The sequence below is a fragment of the Prionailurus bengalensis genome, chromosome C1 (genome assembly GCF_016509475.1).
Source record: "Prionailurus bengalensis isolate Pbe53 chromosome C1, Fcat_Pben_1.1_paternal_pri, whole genome shotgun sequence".
Lineage (NCBI taxonomy): Eukaryota > Metazoa > Chordata > Mammalia > Carnivora > Felidae > Prionailurus > Prionailurus bengalensis.
In genome coordinates, this window is record NC_057345.1 from 68,560,216 (window position 1) to 68,576,940 (window position 16,725).

At 37.6% G+C, this 16,725-nt stretch overlaps 1 protein-coding gene across 35 annotated transcripts in view; it reads left to right on the forward strand.

Annotated features, from left to right (window-relative positions):
* Positions 1–16,725, forward strand: part of ADGRL2 (adhesion G protein-coupled receptor L2) — a 624,038-nt gene that overhangs the window by 95,843 nt on the left and 511,470 nt on the right. For all 35 annotated transcript variants that reach the window (XM_043575408.1, XM_043575393.1, XM_043575396.1 and 32 more), the window contains exon 2: positions 5,140–5,314. The gene's annotated coding sequence lies outside the window, so the exon portion shown is untranslated. The remainder of the gene's footprint in view (positions 1–5,139; positions 5,315–16,725) is intronic.

The window sequence follows — 16,725 nt, forward strand, 5'->3', positions numbered from 1 at the left end:
TTTGGATGCCAAATGAATAACAAGTTTGAAGGCTGAGTGCCAAGTGACTTTAAACATCTGTGAAGTGAAAATATCCCTGAACCAAGGCATGCTACTGTATCGCAAACAATTACTGTTACTGATCATTTTTCTGCTTTAGATAAAGTGCATCTCTTTTGGTGGGAGCAGGTACTAAAGGCTTTGTGAACTGTAATTAATCAAATCGCAAATGGACCCAACGCCCTCGCCCCCCTCCCCCCCCGCGCAGACACATGTACACACACACACACACACACACACACACACACACACTTTTTTGGTAAATCCATACAAACTCACAACTTCTTAATATCCCAAAGAAAAAAAAACTGGTGATTTGTTACCAAGGAAGATACATTTCACCTTCCCACTTCTCCAAGATTCATTGTAACGCAGAATCAGGTGGAGCAGGGAGATACCTTGAAAATCTGCTTCTTTACCCCTGCTTTTGGTATATTAATGACTACAAGATGTTGAATGCTTATTTGAGCAGTTAGAAGAACCGCTTCCCAAAAGGAAAAAGAAGTGGGAACAGACCCAGAGGAGCAATAAGTTAGTGGACAGGTCTCAAGAGCTCTCAACATCAGCACGTTCCAGAGCTTAGTAACAAAGCTGAGACTATTCCATGATCTCTTCATCAACGTCAGCTCTAACATTTTCTTTCATTATGACTTTTAGAACATAACTTCTCTTTCATAAACTTCAAGTATTTTTCTGACATCGTAATTTATTGCACGATGCTAAAAAATTAGCATTCCGCCATTGCCTTTTTTGTCCTGGTCGTGAAACGCTTTAGAGAACCAGAAAGAGGGGGAAATGCGTATGTGAAGCCATGCATTAAATGTAGGTTCCTCTTTAAAGGATGGGGTAGAACAGAAATGTCCTGCTTCCAAAATGCTTATTTTGATTTTGAAGAGCCCTCTTGCCTAGGTGCTGTTCTTTTCTTCGTTTACTTTTCTTTCAATTGTCTCGCTTTTCTCCACACATCCCTGATGCAGATTAGCACAGGCCTCCAAGCCCCAGGCATCAAAGGAATTAGGTCAGACCCAGAAGAAATCAGGTTGCAGGCAAGAAAAAAAAAATTTAATAAAATAGAAGCTATGCCAGCCTGGTACTTCTGTATTCCTTCAGGCAGACTAAGGAGCCCTGGCCTTAGATGTGACAGTATTCAGTAATAGGGATGCGGGGAGAAAAGCAGAAAAGATGTTTGAGAGACCAAAGATTTTAACAGTATTAGCAACATGATGATATGCTGAATTTATTTAAAGCTAGTCTGTCTATGCTGCTTGGGCAGGGTGGGTTCTCAGCCTAAAAACAATATTAGCAACTAAAGATAATTCCAGGGAAAATCTAGTGTGATATCTGCTTGCCTAGCACTTAGATTTTGAAAGAAAAAAAAAAGCTGTTTTGTACTTGTATTATACCTGAGATTAGTGGTCTCCTAAAGCATATAGTATCTGTCTCCAAGAAAAGTCCGTTTATGTTAGCATGTTTAATGCTTCTTTATACTACCGGGTTTTGGGTTATGCTAAGGACAAAAGAAGAGAGAGAGAGATTTTATTAGATGTCCACGCTCAGTTCATTCTCCAGATGACCATTTTAGGTGCCATTATTACTGCCTCTGAAGTGATTGGAGGAGTAATTCGAATTCAACCTATCACATTATCCAAGGGCATTCTATGAATAGCTGCAACCCAGAGCAAGTTCTGGCAAAGCTGCAAGGCAGCCTATCAAAGTCAGCAATAGCATTCAAGAGTGTTTTCCAGAGTTAGCGAATGCAGATGAGAATATTTATATGTGATCTCTCAAACTATAGAAAGTATTTTGGGAAAGATATTTTTCACAATCCTTAGATTAGCCATTATGTATTTTCTAAGCATTTTAAAGGGGGTTTGGGAACGATGAAAGAAATCTTTGGGTGGTGCTAGCCACATTTGCACGTTATCCCATTTAATCCTCCCAGGAGCCCCTGAGGAAGATCTTAGTGTCTTTAGCGTCTCCTCCTATGATAAGAAATTGAGACACAAGCATTAAGCAACTTGCCCAAGACCTTAGAAGGTAGCAGGGACAAAATTTGAACTCAGGGCATCTGAATGAAGCTCTACTGTTTTCTCCACCTTGCTGCAAGCAGTTTTAAGTTTTAAAAAAGGCAAGATCTCTTTGGGTTTCTGAATGTAGTAAATCTCAGCTTGGAGAGCTTGTGAGAGCCCTCAGATGTACGTTAAAGATAAAAAAAACCGGTTATTATCAGTACTCTTATTATCAGTAAGATAATTTTAAGAAAGAAAAAATATTATCCTAACTAGCATATCCTGAGATATTATTTAAAGACAGATATATGTGTTTTTCTTGCATAAAATAATATAATACTCACTATAAGGGATATCGTATTATTCCCAATTTGAAGAAAGAGAAATTGAGTCAGAGAGATGTTGAGCAATTTCCCCCAGGTTGTCAGCTAGAAAGGAGAAGTGCCAGGATTTAGGCCAGGGAAGCCTGGTTCTAGAGACAGTATATTTAACCTCCAGCTCCCCAGGTCATTGTTAACTGATTCATTATATCACATCGTATGTAAAGGAGTGGAGTTTTGTTAAATGATTATGTTGTGAATATAAATGAATACCAATTATTAAGGACATGTTTTACATATGCACGGCTTTTGTCTAAAACTACCTTTTCTCTTCATTATCTACCTAATTCTTCTTACTTATCTTTTAAAATCCAGCTTTAACATTAGCCTTCTGGGATTCATCAGTGTGCTTTACAAGCCCTTCTGTCCTCACAGGAGGGCTGTAATGGCATCTTTTACATCGTGCAGTATTGCTGTACTTAACTTTTTCTCCAGCTGGACTCTAAGCCTCTTGAGGGAAGAAGGAACTCCATCTTGTATGACTTTATTATATCACTAGTAATAGTGCTTGTCATGTGGCAGGTGCCCCCAAATAACTTGGGTTGATGAATGAATAAAAAAATAAAATGATGTGTAAATACTTTGTTGGAGTAGATGATTGGATGCAAGATGGATGATGGATGGAGATATAAAAGGATAACTGCCATATACATACAGGGAATACATGCATCAGTCCAATGTATGTGCCAACCTTATGTTTTTTTAATTTTCATTTACTTTTGAGATAGAGAGAGAGAGAGAGAGACAGAGTGTGAGTGGGGGAGGGGCAGAGAGAGAGGGAGACACAGAATCTGAAGCAGGCTCCAGGCTCTGAGCTGTCAGCACAGAGCTGGACACGGGGCTCGAACTCACAAGCTGCGAGATCATGACCTGAGCTGACGTCGGATGCTTAACCGACTGAGCCACCCAGGAACCCCCCAACTTTAGATGAACAGAAATTCTTGGACATATTTCTTTAAAAAGAAACAATATTTAATGGACTCATTTTCCTACCTTATCTTTAAATACCATTCTTTCTCCCATTGCTGCCTTTCAGTAGCCATTAATTATGATTCATCAAATTAGTGGTAAATTTGCTCTTGGAAAATTTCTCTACTTGTTTGCAATATGTGTATCTAAGCTTTTAAGCTTGATCTCATTCCTCTTAAGTCAGACATCCTAGATGCCTTTGGATGGAGATACTGCATCATATTCTCTGGCTCCCTAGCTGAAGCCCTCCATTTCTTTCCATCATTTGCCTGGCAGGTGCTACTTGGAGATTTGGCCTCTGGTACACCCTCCTAGATGTTAGCAATGAAAATAGCAAGAAATCCTAAACCTACTGCCAAGTGTGAATCTTCTACTTCAGAACAGATTTTTCATCCTGGTCCTAACAAGGAATAAACCACATAATATTTCCAATATTTTAATATGATGCCATTCCAAATGGCAGATTATATTTACCTACCTGTCAGAGCAAGAATAAAAAGAATGTTTTCTTCATTAATAACCATACATTGTAAGAAAACATTAATTTCACCTAAAAAAAAACCCACAAAAATTTCAGGCTACCATCATGGGTGCCTCTATGATACCATTTATGAATATAATACTCTGTTAAGAATGCAATTACCAGAGAAACATTTCTCCATGAAGGATTTGGGGTTGTTTATAACCAGAGAAATATTATCCACCGCTTTGAGAGTTGCTGTGGACAATTACTAGTCAAAGCTTAAAGATATAAAGGCATGTAAAGATTGGCCTTTTACTTGAAGTCAATAGTTCACTGATTTTTGTCAAGAAAAAGAGTTCACTGGATTTCCTTTTACACTATCAAACAGCTTCTCATTTTTGATCTGATAGACTAATTATTTTCCACAGTGGTATAATTTATCCCTTTAATTATTTCTTCAGATATTGATAGAGAGCCCACCCTTTGTCAGGCACTACAGTGTAATGTATTTTCTGACTAGTGGTTAAATATCTTGTTTCTCTCTCACTGTGTTTTTGCCCTCAATGACCTAGCGTTTATGACTACACAAACCAGCCGGTCAAAATCTACAAACGAAATAACATGGGGGGCAAAATATACATGTGTGCCAGTTTATTTTAATTAATAGTAATAGCAGCCTCCCGGCTTACATAATGTTAAACTCTTAGAGATTTAAGTCAGCTAAAGAATAGATAAATTCAAATTGTTGTCGGTTGCTACTGAAAGGCAAAAAGGGAAACTGGAATCTTGCCATTTTCTGGTTATGTAAATTAGAAAGTATGAAAAATCTCCATTCAATTCTTGTTTTAGCCAAATACTTGTGTGTAAAATTGAGGCACTACCACAGTATGGGAGTTGTGTGTGTGTGTGTGTGTATGTATATTATATATATATATATATATATTTTTTTTTTTTTTTAGTTTTTTAACTATGATACTGTATTCATAGAAGTATACCTAAACCTATCCGGGATGCAAACGACAAGGAAACTGAGCCACTAAGTATAAGAAGTTTGTCCAAGTGGCCTGAAAAACCAATGGATTCATATACAAAAGTCATTGCAATTTTTAAAGTTCACCAACATAATCTCTTAAACCAAATTAAAAATTACAAGTTGGAAAATATTTGTGGGTTATCAAAACATTCTTTATGTCTGGCCTGCTCTGTGCTGACTCATAGTCTTGCAAGTCTCATGGGATGCTTCTTTAACACATTTCACCTTTCTTTCTTCGGTTTGTAGGGTAGAAAGAGTCCCTTTAACTCCTGAAGACAGTAAATCACAGTTTGTGTGGTGGTTCTCAGAAGACACTTAAAGAACTGAATTGGATGCTCTCCATAGCACCCTTGCCAAAAGAGTTCGGAAATGACTTCCAGCTTCCCACAGTAATAAAATGGCACTGTTTGGCATCTTTAAGGTAATAAAAGTGAATTTTTTCCATTCTAGTAAATGAGAAGAGAGGCCTGGTTGTTTTAAAAACTGATTAAAATTCATGTGTTTTCCTCAAATTATAGAGCATGATATGAGCACACTTACACGTGAACTTCAGACCACCTCAGAGCATTATTATATCCAGCTCTCTGAGGGAAACAGGATGTGCTAGTGGGTCAGTGGAAGGGAGCCTGGGAAGGACCCATCAGGTGCTGTGAATACTGAGGTCATCATTCAATAGGTGGCACTCTTCCCTCTGAGTCAGTGGTGAAAGAATTCGAAGCGTGCTCTTTGGAGGATGTTATTTTGCTTGAAGGAAACATTGTGGAAGTTCGTAAGTGTTTCTGGCACTGTTAACCAGCTGCTGAGTCTAATCGCAGACTCTGGCTGTATTTTGGTGATGGGAAAAGCTCTAGAAAACAGGTTTCGTGTCTTTAAGAAAGCGGCTTATGCAAGGCATTATCGTCATTTGTATACAAGACGTTTTGAAATTCAGTTTCACTCTCTTCACCTTTCAAAGGAAAATCTTTTGTCATTCCTATTTGACTCATAGGGTCTAGGAGGAAGTTTGATCATCTTCCATTTCCCATCTGGTTATTCATAAGGCACCTGCAAGTCTGTGATTTCTCCTAGACTACACAATGTTACCGACTGACAACAAACATTTTATAAAGGAAGGCCACCTTTCAGAAAAGGCACCTGAACATTAGAAGCTTGTCAGCCAAAGGCACGGGATATAGCTTTCTATCCTTCTTCCTTATTTCAACTGTACCAGAAGCCGAAATTATAATTGCGCTAGCCAGAAAAGAGAAGATTGATACTTTTTACATGTAGTCCAACCCACATTTGTCTTTGTTTAATATGCTGCAATTAGAAGGCTATTACAAACAAATTAGTAGTATCACGGAAGAAATTTTAATGACTTACTGATTTCAATTATTGCCAAATACCTTCATCTAACCGTCCCATTCTTAATTGAGAGACACCAGTGTGTGTATTTATATAATCTCTTTGTTAAAATTATGCAATAGTGGCCTCAGTAGTTAGGGGCCAGTCCATTAATCAGGTAGACAAAACTCTTACAGAGGTTAAACAGATTATTACAAAAGTAGCAGGATATAGACACACCCAGTTTAACAATAGTGGGGAAGGAGGTGTCCCCAACAAAGATATGATAAGAGGAAGGGGAAACATCACTGCAACTCTTAACGATGGTCTGTAAACACTTGAGTTCATGTTTATTAAGCCCGTGACAGCTCACTTCAACAAAGACAGAATTAGATGTACATGCTAATGCCTTTTGCTCACAAATACTCCCAGTGAGCCTGACCCAAATCAGAGCATCCGACTTCAGTGGGTAGCCATCTGTGATGAAAAGGGAATGTTTCCTTCTGGACGAGCCCTGAAATACCAGTGGAGACAGTGTTCCTGCAGCTAGTCCTTGATTTTCACCTTCAAGTATGTATTTACCTACTAAATGATGTGGTCTCCAAACAGACTCATCAAAGAGGTTTAAGAAAGAAAAGTGTAGTCCCTGATACACGGCTAATCATCCACAAAATATGACCCAACATGTTTATAGACCTATACTTGCCCTTATTCCTTTGTAATGTGATTTAGCCATTCCTCTCAATATTCGAGCAATGTGCTTTTCATGGCCATGGAACATATTTAACTATGAACAGAGAAGTCAATCAGTAAGTATTTACTGAATGAATAGGTAAATGAATAAACACATTAAACTGAATTTCTCATTTTTCTCATTGCTAAAATGGAGGTAATCTTACTTTTAGTAACTATGTAAGGGCAAGAACATTCATGTTCTTGATTTTTTCGAGTGTAATAAATTTATCCCTAAATACAGAAACTGTACTGTGCTACCCTAAACACCCTTCCTGCTTAAAAGTATTAAAAGTTAAAAAAAATAATAGCAAATTCAACATCTCTTACATTAGCAGGAACTTTCTAAAGAGTTTATAATTACACTTGAGTTTGTCCCCTTCTCTCTCTCTTGTTACCTTTTCTAGAACTTAAATTATTTATCTTCTACATTCCAAATATTATTATATATTTGTTGTAGATAAAACAATCACTTTCCTTCAAACATTTCTAATTGTGATTTTTAAATCTAACGCGTATAATTTGTATCTACTGTATAAAATTCCATTTATCCATTCATTTCACATATGTCAGTTGAGTGCCTACCATATGTAAGATAACCTACCAAAATTCAAGGATGCAACAGGAAATATTCAACTTCTCTTTATTCCTTGTGTTTCAGATGTCACCTAATGCCACTGGTTTACTTTGATTTGGCCAGGGATCTTAAGTGATCATACAGGCTAAAGCTGGGCCTTTACGAGAGTGGTTCTGAAAGTTGTCCATACTTAGGAAGCATCTGTGACTATGTATGTAGTAAAACAGGTTCTGAATTTCATTCCCCTGGAATCAGGCTCAGTAGATTTGGCACAGAGCCCAGAAATCTGTGGCATTTCTAACAAGCTTCTCAGGTAATTCTCTGGCAAGTGGTCTTCAGAACATGCATTGAGAATCACTGTTTTACAAATTAAAGAGATTTTTTTTTCTTTTCATGCCATGCTTCATTCTAGGTACAACACACATCTTCTTTTCCTTCCTCATTATATGCTTCCTATAAAACATGATTTAAATGTTCCTGAATTGTACTTTATAATTACAGAAAAATCTGTTGTGACCCACGAGGACTACTACAGTATTTTTCATCCTTCTAAAATGGATAGGGGTTAATGAGGAGTATTAAATGCGATTTTTTTTAAAAAGTCACATTTTGAGATGAAAAACACTTTAACTACCATGGTTCAACTCTAAGTTAGTAATTCGTTATGATGAAAATTATGGATTTTTAATCATTCACTTTGACTATCATTTTGCAAAATAATTTTCACAAGTTTCCACTAGGTGCTTTTCTTTTATGCTTTCTTTTGTAATTTTCCCTTAAAATATTCCATTGGGTCCTAATATGAATTTTTCCTCAGTCCCTTGGAAGCAAGTGAGAGGAGTAAGATCTATTCTGCTTCCTATGTCAATAATACCTTACCTCAAACTCTTTGAATGGATTGTTTCTCTCCATAAGCCCTTCCGTAATATGGCAATGTCATAGGTTGTGAACACAATGACATTATTTAAGGTCAGAATAGATAGAAAAATCTGTGACTAGCCTCTACTTCTTGTATTAGGGTCTACCATTCTCCCTTAGAAATGTTGGCTTCTTATTTCATAATTTGAGTTCCAGACATGGTTTTCTTGCTACTAAGGTTGATAGGTCATTTCTTTAAGAAAGTTGGATATATTTCTAACCTTTTCTAATTTGAATATTGCCATTGCGTGATCTGGTGACATTTTTATTTTTTTCATTTAAATTTAATTAACTTACAGCGTTGTATTAATTTCACGTGTACAATAGTGATTCACTAATTCTGTACATCACTCAGGGCTCATCAGGACAAGTGCACTCCTTAATCCCCATCGCCTATTTCACTCATCCCCCCACACACCTCACCTCCAGTAACTATCAGTTTGTTCCTTACAGTTCAGAGTCTGTTCTTTTGTTTGTCTTCCTTGCGACTTTCTTTTTAGAGAAATCAATAATCCCCAAGCTGCCTTATGAGATTTCAGTTGCTATTAGCCCTAAGGACAACCTCCAGTCAAATGTGGCACCATTTAGACACTTGTTTTGCATAACAGTACCACATTTACTTTTATTTTTCTTTCCCTTTAAAAAAAATCTTTTTTAAGAGGCTCACTTGGAAACAGGTCATAGTAGACCATTTTCAAATGTTCAGTTTCTTTAAATGCTCTAAGCACATTCACTTGAATAATCCAGCTCACTAAAGACCGAAATCTAGTCTAGCTATTTGTGAAAACATAGTGCCCAACACCTACCTGTCCAACAAAGACGTTAGGGCTAATCAAAACAAAATGAACCATAATAGCTCCCCCTCCAAAATGAAATAAAAAATGGATTTTTATTTTGAAAATTTAAAAGACTAAATAAATTTGAAACGCTGCTTTAAAATATATATTTCCACATGATAATATGCCCTTGGGCCTGGAAACAATTATAATAAAATTTTGTGGGGAAAACCCCCCACTGTTTTTGTGGTGGCATTTCTGCCATGGTTCCAATTAGAATTCCTATAAATCTTGGAATTGAGCAAATAGGGAAATAAAAATCTCATAAAATACCTGTCTGTATTCAAGCTGAAAAAAATGAATTTGGATAGGATTCCAAATCAAACTTTCTAACTTGTTGAAGTTGATGTTATACCTGTTTTTCAATCTGTGGCAATCTGTGGCAACTTACCTAAACAGTTCCAAGTTAAAATAGAACGTAGACTTTGATCTTTCCTTTTTAAATGAAATCATGATAATTTTGGCTCAATTACCTACACTAATGTAACCATTTCCCCACATGGGGTTCTGTTAGAAGCTACAAATAAAAAACAATTGAAAGGTTTTCTCCACAAATAATAGCAAGGCTGAGAATCCAGGGATCCAATGCGCTGCGGACCAGTGACAGACCACGCAATGGAACTCAGCCTCAAAATGGGCAAAGGAGGGGCACCTGGGTGGCTCAGTCAGTTAAGTGTCTGACTCTTGGTTTCAGCTCAGGTCAGGATCTGATGGTTTTGAGTTCAAGCCCCACACCAGGCTCTGTGCACGGAGGCTGCTTGGGATTCTGTCTCTCTCTTTTCCCCTCCCCCGCTCACTCTGTCTCTCTCCCAAAATAAATAAATAAACTTAAAAAAAATGGACAAAGGAACTTTTTATCAACAACTTTACAACGATAAAATGTAAAGTAGAACACATTTACACTTTTGACTGTTTCCTTTTCAGCAACCTCGTACAGAAAGTTTTCTTTATCTTTTTAAATGTCATAACTGCATAATTGTAAGTGCTATGCAAATTATCTATTACTAGCTGAACGAAAATTCCAAAATACTAAGCATCATCAAACTTTAGAAAATACACAAATATCTGTAGGACAGTATTTTCAAATGATGCATAGAGGTAAATATAAACGCCTTTTGAATCATGGGCAATGCTTTAAAAAAATCTTAAAGTAGGAAAATCCCTTGAGGAGAGGCCTGACTCCCTTTATGAATGAAAAATGTTGCCATGAGGTAGAGGGGATCCATCCGGTGGTTTTAGTCCATCTTATCCCATCAGAGAGGACACCACTAAAGTATGTTTCTCACAGTGAAAATATCTCATGGTGAAGGTTGACCTACCTTCACTGTCTTTTAGAAATGTGTTATTGGAAAAGGAAAAGTATTCTAGGTCTACCATAAGCAGTCAAGAAATTAGATATAGTCATAAGTAGGCGACAGCTTTTGTCTGGTGGGCCTGTAATTGTAACGAAAGCTCAGAGCTCTTTTCTTTTCTTGTAAATCCTAACTTACAGATGCAGAATTATATAAAAACAAGGAAAGAAAAACAGAAAGGCAAAAAAAAAGAGGGGGGAGCAAACTAGCTTATAATCTACTTCTTATAATCACTTACCAATAATGCCAAAGTGAAAACAGATTATTAAATTAGATAATGCTTTGGATAGGAAAAATGTATTTAAAGCACTCTATTTGAAAACATTCGTACCATAATTCTCATCAACATATTGAGTATTATCCTTCCTCCAGAAGACTTCAATATCATTAGATGTCTATCTCTTACACTTTAGTGTTTATGAAGGCTTTTTTTTTGTTTGTTTGTATTTATCTATCTGTCATCTATCAACAATCCATCCGCCTTAGTGAGGCCAGATGGGTCCAGTAGCTAAAACTACAGAAGAAGCTCTCCTAGGTTGTTGTTGGGAAGTTCAATATTATTGCATCCCTAATAGCAGCTGCTTCTGTTTGAACTCAGGGTTATGGAAGATGAACTACATATCTAAATGTCTATAACTCTATATTTATCTAGATACCTTCTAAAATCAGAGGAAGGAAGTCTTTTCAAATACCTTACCAAAAAGTTCCCACACTGATAAAAGCAAATCAGAATTATAAGAAAATTGAGTTTATCTTCCAGGTTTGAAACAGGTGACACCCTCCTCCCTCTTAACTGATTTCAGCTCAGCATGATTTTCCATGTGTTTTCTGAGTTTTCTCAGTGTTCTTTTGATCATGAAATAAAGTGCATTGTTTTGTCCTCCAACGTTGCAGCGATGTGAACACAAGGAGTTTTCATTTGAGAATCTTTATCCGGCATAATTATACTTTCTGTCCAGGACTCCACTGGCAGGAAGTAAACTATTATTCTCCTTCAGTTGTCGTGCTTAGTGGAGGCCAGATGGGTCCAGTAGCTAAAACTACAGAAGAAGCTCTCCTAGGTTGTTGTTGGGAAGTTCAATATTATTGCATCCCTAATAGCAGCTGCTTCTGTTTGAACTCAGGGTTATGGAAGATGAACTACATTAAATGGTAAATCATTAAATATCAGCTGAGTAAAAGCACTGTGGTGCAGTCCCTGCTTCAACCACCAGCCTCTGCCTTCTTACGTGAAAAGTCGCTCTTCACAATCACACAGTGGAACACTGACAGAAGGCCAAGGCTGAAACCACACAAAAAACCGCAAATGGCATCTTTTGGGTTTTCAGTTGGCGAGGAAATGATCATGAGCAAATATTCAGCCATGGAGCTGGAGCACAACATTGCATTTCACACAGCTATAAAATATTTAGGAATGCATAATCCCTTTAGGGCCTCATTTTCTTCTCCTCTTCTGTGTTTATTCTCCAGGAAAAGAAAAACAACTGTTTAAATTATGTCCACCTAATACCTTAGATTTACTGCAAAGCCTACAATTTGCTGGTTTCCTTTTACTATTGATCCTCTTTTTACTTATGGGGATGTGAACATCACAACCAGAGATACTCATACTTATTCGAAACTAACACTGTACAATAATGGATGCCATAAAGTAAGGTTTCGGGACTGTTACAAAAATTAGACCCTTCTCACCCACCTGATTGGGGCGGCAGAATAATCCCCGATGGCAATTATAGCTGTAACATCCCATTCCCTGCGTGGCTCAGCTTCCTAGCTGGACACTCACTACTACAAGCCGTGTCACAAGACATGGTCTTTCTTTATCTTTATGCTGCATGTCCTTTCATGACGCTTTGCTCCACCATGGGCTTGTCTTCTCCGCATAAATGTTGGGGCTATCACTCCAGTGTCAGACCAGATGCCAGTGTCATGGCAAGATACTGGAGCATCCTCAGCTACATATTCTTCTCACCTCCCCTGAATATACAGTCTGCCAATCAGTTTTACGATATGCTTATTTGGCAAAAGTATCCTGTCCTGTCGTTGCCACACTCATCTCTGCTGGAAACAGATTACTTTCTATAGAAGGTAGGAAGAGCGTCTCTAAAATGCCCTTAGTAGTTACACGTACAGACTCATTTCACTCAACAGATGAAAGGAAGAATTTTCTTTTCATTTCAATAAAAAAGATGTCATAAAATTATTTTTATACCAGTTATAACACAAATGAAATGTTGAGGAAAAAATTGTTCACTAACACCCTACTTATTTTTAAAACACCTGAAACTTTAAAAGGATACACATTTTTATATCCATCAAACTTTTTTTTTTTGGTAGGAACTGTATTATTTTATACATTAGAAAGGCGTATTTCATCGTAAAAAATCTATCTTTTCATTGCTGTATTAACGAGCACCGACCTCCGGTAAAAATATCATGGAATATCTCATATGCACAATGTCACATTTTGTTTACGAAAGAAACAATCATACTCTTGTAACAAATTATAAGGCCTGGAAGGTCATCTTATTGTGTGACCTTAGGAAAATATTTATCAGCTGTTCGTCACCATTTTCTTGTTAGAATAGCGGCAATAATAATGCCAACCTCACGCATGTGTGAAAATAAAATAATGGAATAAGTGCTTGTCATAATACCAGGCACATATTAAACTCTTAGAATAAGTGAAATGTGTTTTTTGTTCCAAAGCATATGTAAGGTGTCTCAAAACTTTACTAGGTAGTTTACCACGTTTCCTACAGTTTCTGCCCATTCCCTACTCTGCTGTGCATTTACTAAAAAGACTCCTTTTTATAGCTTCTCATGCCACGTGTTTTATCCACTGGAAATCTTTCAGGGACCAACCGGTGAGACCAACTTGCAAATATATTAACGGAAAACACACATGGCATGTGGCTGGCTACCTCTTCTGGGACATAAATAGACAAACAGAAAATGTCACTAATGTCACAGTGTCATGTTTTCGAAGAAATAGAAATCTTCATGAACCGCTAGACATCATTTTGCTAACACGAAAAAGAAAAGACAACAATTTTGACAAAATTAAACTTAACCCTATGGGACCTGGTTATCCTCATGTTAGCTGCCTTTAAGATACTATTGGCCTACACCCATATTCAGGTCAAACTCAAGATAACCGAGTATTATTTAGCAGCATTGGAGAGGGATTGAGGGGGAGGCAGGCACGTCCAGGACATCATCCAGAGGACAGAAGCAGGACATATACTTATTATTCAATACTGTCTTGTCATTGTGTTAAAATATATCCATCCAGACAACCCAGAATGTTCATTGGGCAGAAATGAGGCCCTAGAACCTGTAAGGGTTTGTGTACCTGAGAGCAAGGCACACGAGTGACTCACAATTTATAATGGAATTCGTAACTCAGATTCTGGATACTGAATAATCTAGCACAACTACAAGAATTGTTCAGTGCAGTGTTTCGAAATTTTGTCAATCAACTTCCTCTTATTTTCTCATCCCCGTAATAATGCTATGCACATATATGTGCTGTATGAATAACGAAGACGGAAGCGTAAGTATTTCATGACAAAATGCTACCTGAAATGTAAAAAGAAACCACTTAATTCATTCTTAAACCACTTAGACTAATTTCATCAGAGATTAAGTCATTCAACAAGTCACGTCATTACGGAAGCCAAGGTTAAATTGCTCTTTCTAAAAAAATAGAAAGCCAATCTTTAAAGAGCTTTACAAAAATGAAAGAACTGATTGATCTCGCCTCCCTCTCCTCCTGAAAGAAAAGTGATCTATCTATCTACCAATGTATCCGGCTCTCTGTATAGTCACTCGCTCTTATCTGTACTGGTTACAAAGTTTCCAAGGACAGTACATTTTAGGATGCTAGTGCACATTTCATTTCATGAGGACACCTCGATTTCTTTTCATTTTTGGAGAAGATGAATGTTGTCACTGAGCAGTCCAGACCCATGTTGCTTAAAAGGAGTCAGTTTCACACCAGCATTTACGGAAAGCCCAAGCTTGGGTGTCAGAGAGCATCCAAGAAGCGATGAAGCATCACTCGCAACTGCCATCTGTTGAGCGTTTTCCCGACAGCTGTATCTCTTGACCATCACAAATGTAGATAATCGCAAGAGGCATGAAGGAAGTGCCCAGCAGTCAGACACAGAGGAAAATTCCATGTTCATCTGTGAAACAACACTGCTTTTAATTGCCCCATAATGATTTTCTAACAGACACAATGGTATGTAGTGTAGTCTTAGAGTTGATTTAAAGCACGCAATAAACCACAGTGCAGCTGAAAAACCAACTGAGACTTCTTAGTGCCAGGAAGGTTTTCGTCCTACGTGAACACTTAAGAGCATTTTCACCAGCTACTCTGTCCACAATCCACTTTTACCAAAAATAATTGCCTCTCTCGTGGTGCCGGGGCAGTTTTGAAAAGTAAATGAACATTTTTATTTCAAATATCGGCGAAGCAAAGTTCTGGTTTTATTTTTAATCTTTGAGATATATAATCCTAAAATAAGTTCACTGGCCGGGTGATGGCCCCAATCTTGCTTTCCTGATTTAAAAAAAAAAAAAAAACGTTTAATGTTTTTATTCTTATCCTTCAGTGTAAAAGTCCAATTATCTTCAGTCTTTGCTTCTTACAAGACATTCTCTGACACAGCGGTTGAGGTGGTATTGGCTGGTGAGACATTCAAATCCTTGACTTCTTAATGGGGGCAATTAATAACAACACTAGAAGCTACCATTATTTGAGGCCCCACTATGGGGCAGAATTCCTCTGAGGACTTCATAGGCTTGAACTTGAAAGATTCCAGTCAAAACGTCACGTTATGCGAAAGTCTAATACTCTGTTTCTGGGAATTCAGTTGTCAGAATATGATGGATTAATCAACAGAGGCTTTCTGAAATCCCCTGCTCCATCCCATTCCATAACATAGAAGAAAGAGAGACACGGAGAGAAAGACAGAGAGAATGAAGGGAACTCCAAAAGATCAACACGTTTCCACTTTCCATTAATCCCATCATTATTATAATAAGCAATATATGTTAACGCTATCACATCTGTACACAACACCAGCACACATGCACACACACACTCACGTTATGTACTCTACACTCTCATCTCTTTCACCAATTGCCGGATCCCACTTACTTGTATATCATCATGTTACTACCTGTTACTGCTACTCAGGAGTGTGGCACCAAGAGCAGATATTGTACACAAATTAAAAAAAAAAAAAAAAGAATCTGTGCAAAACTTGCATTAGGTGCATTTGGACTCGTTTTCTATTTTTCGGGGTGTGTGTGTGTGTGGGGGGGAATCTGCATGCCAAAATGAGCCCCACATGCCCTTAAGTGATATTTTTCAAAAAAAAAAAAAAAAAAACCTGAGCCACCTACCCAGGATCCCAGATAGCACAGAAACTTAGAAAATACACTTTTGAAGCCTCCTATCTATATTTGTGAATTCTCCATAATGCATTCCAAAAGCAGCTTTTTCTACAATGACCCAGTATTCTTGGTAGTAAGGCCTGTCCCTGAACCTGACTTCCAGGTTCCACTACTTCATGGTGAATAATGGTGAGAGATAACAGCTAAATGCACTGTCACCTGGATGCTACTGTTGCTTCTTCTTTTTTTTTTTTTTTTAAATCCCACAGATATTTACACTCTAATAGTCTCTGGTTGTTGGTAAACATTCTCTTGTTTAAAAAAAAATTGCATGCATAATCCAAGAGGTGCTCAGGAGCCATGACTAAACAATATAATTTAGGGAAGAAGAGGGTATAAATACAGCCTAAATCTGCTTAAAGAATATTCCTTATCCCTAAATCAGTAGCAGAACATGGTCTCAGCCTACCATCAGTTTGTCACCTGTCCTAAGAACAGCCCTCACTCCTGCTTTTCAAATCATTTGCAGTAAAGAATGCATTCACCAAATGTGTACTCTTCAGCTGCACCCTAGTCTATGCCTAAAGCACCCTTCGATCTCTTTCTTGAAACAACGGTTTCCACACACCAACTGATGCAAGCACTGCAGACATGTTTTCTCATATGAGAAATATAAGGACTGTGAAAT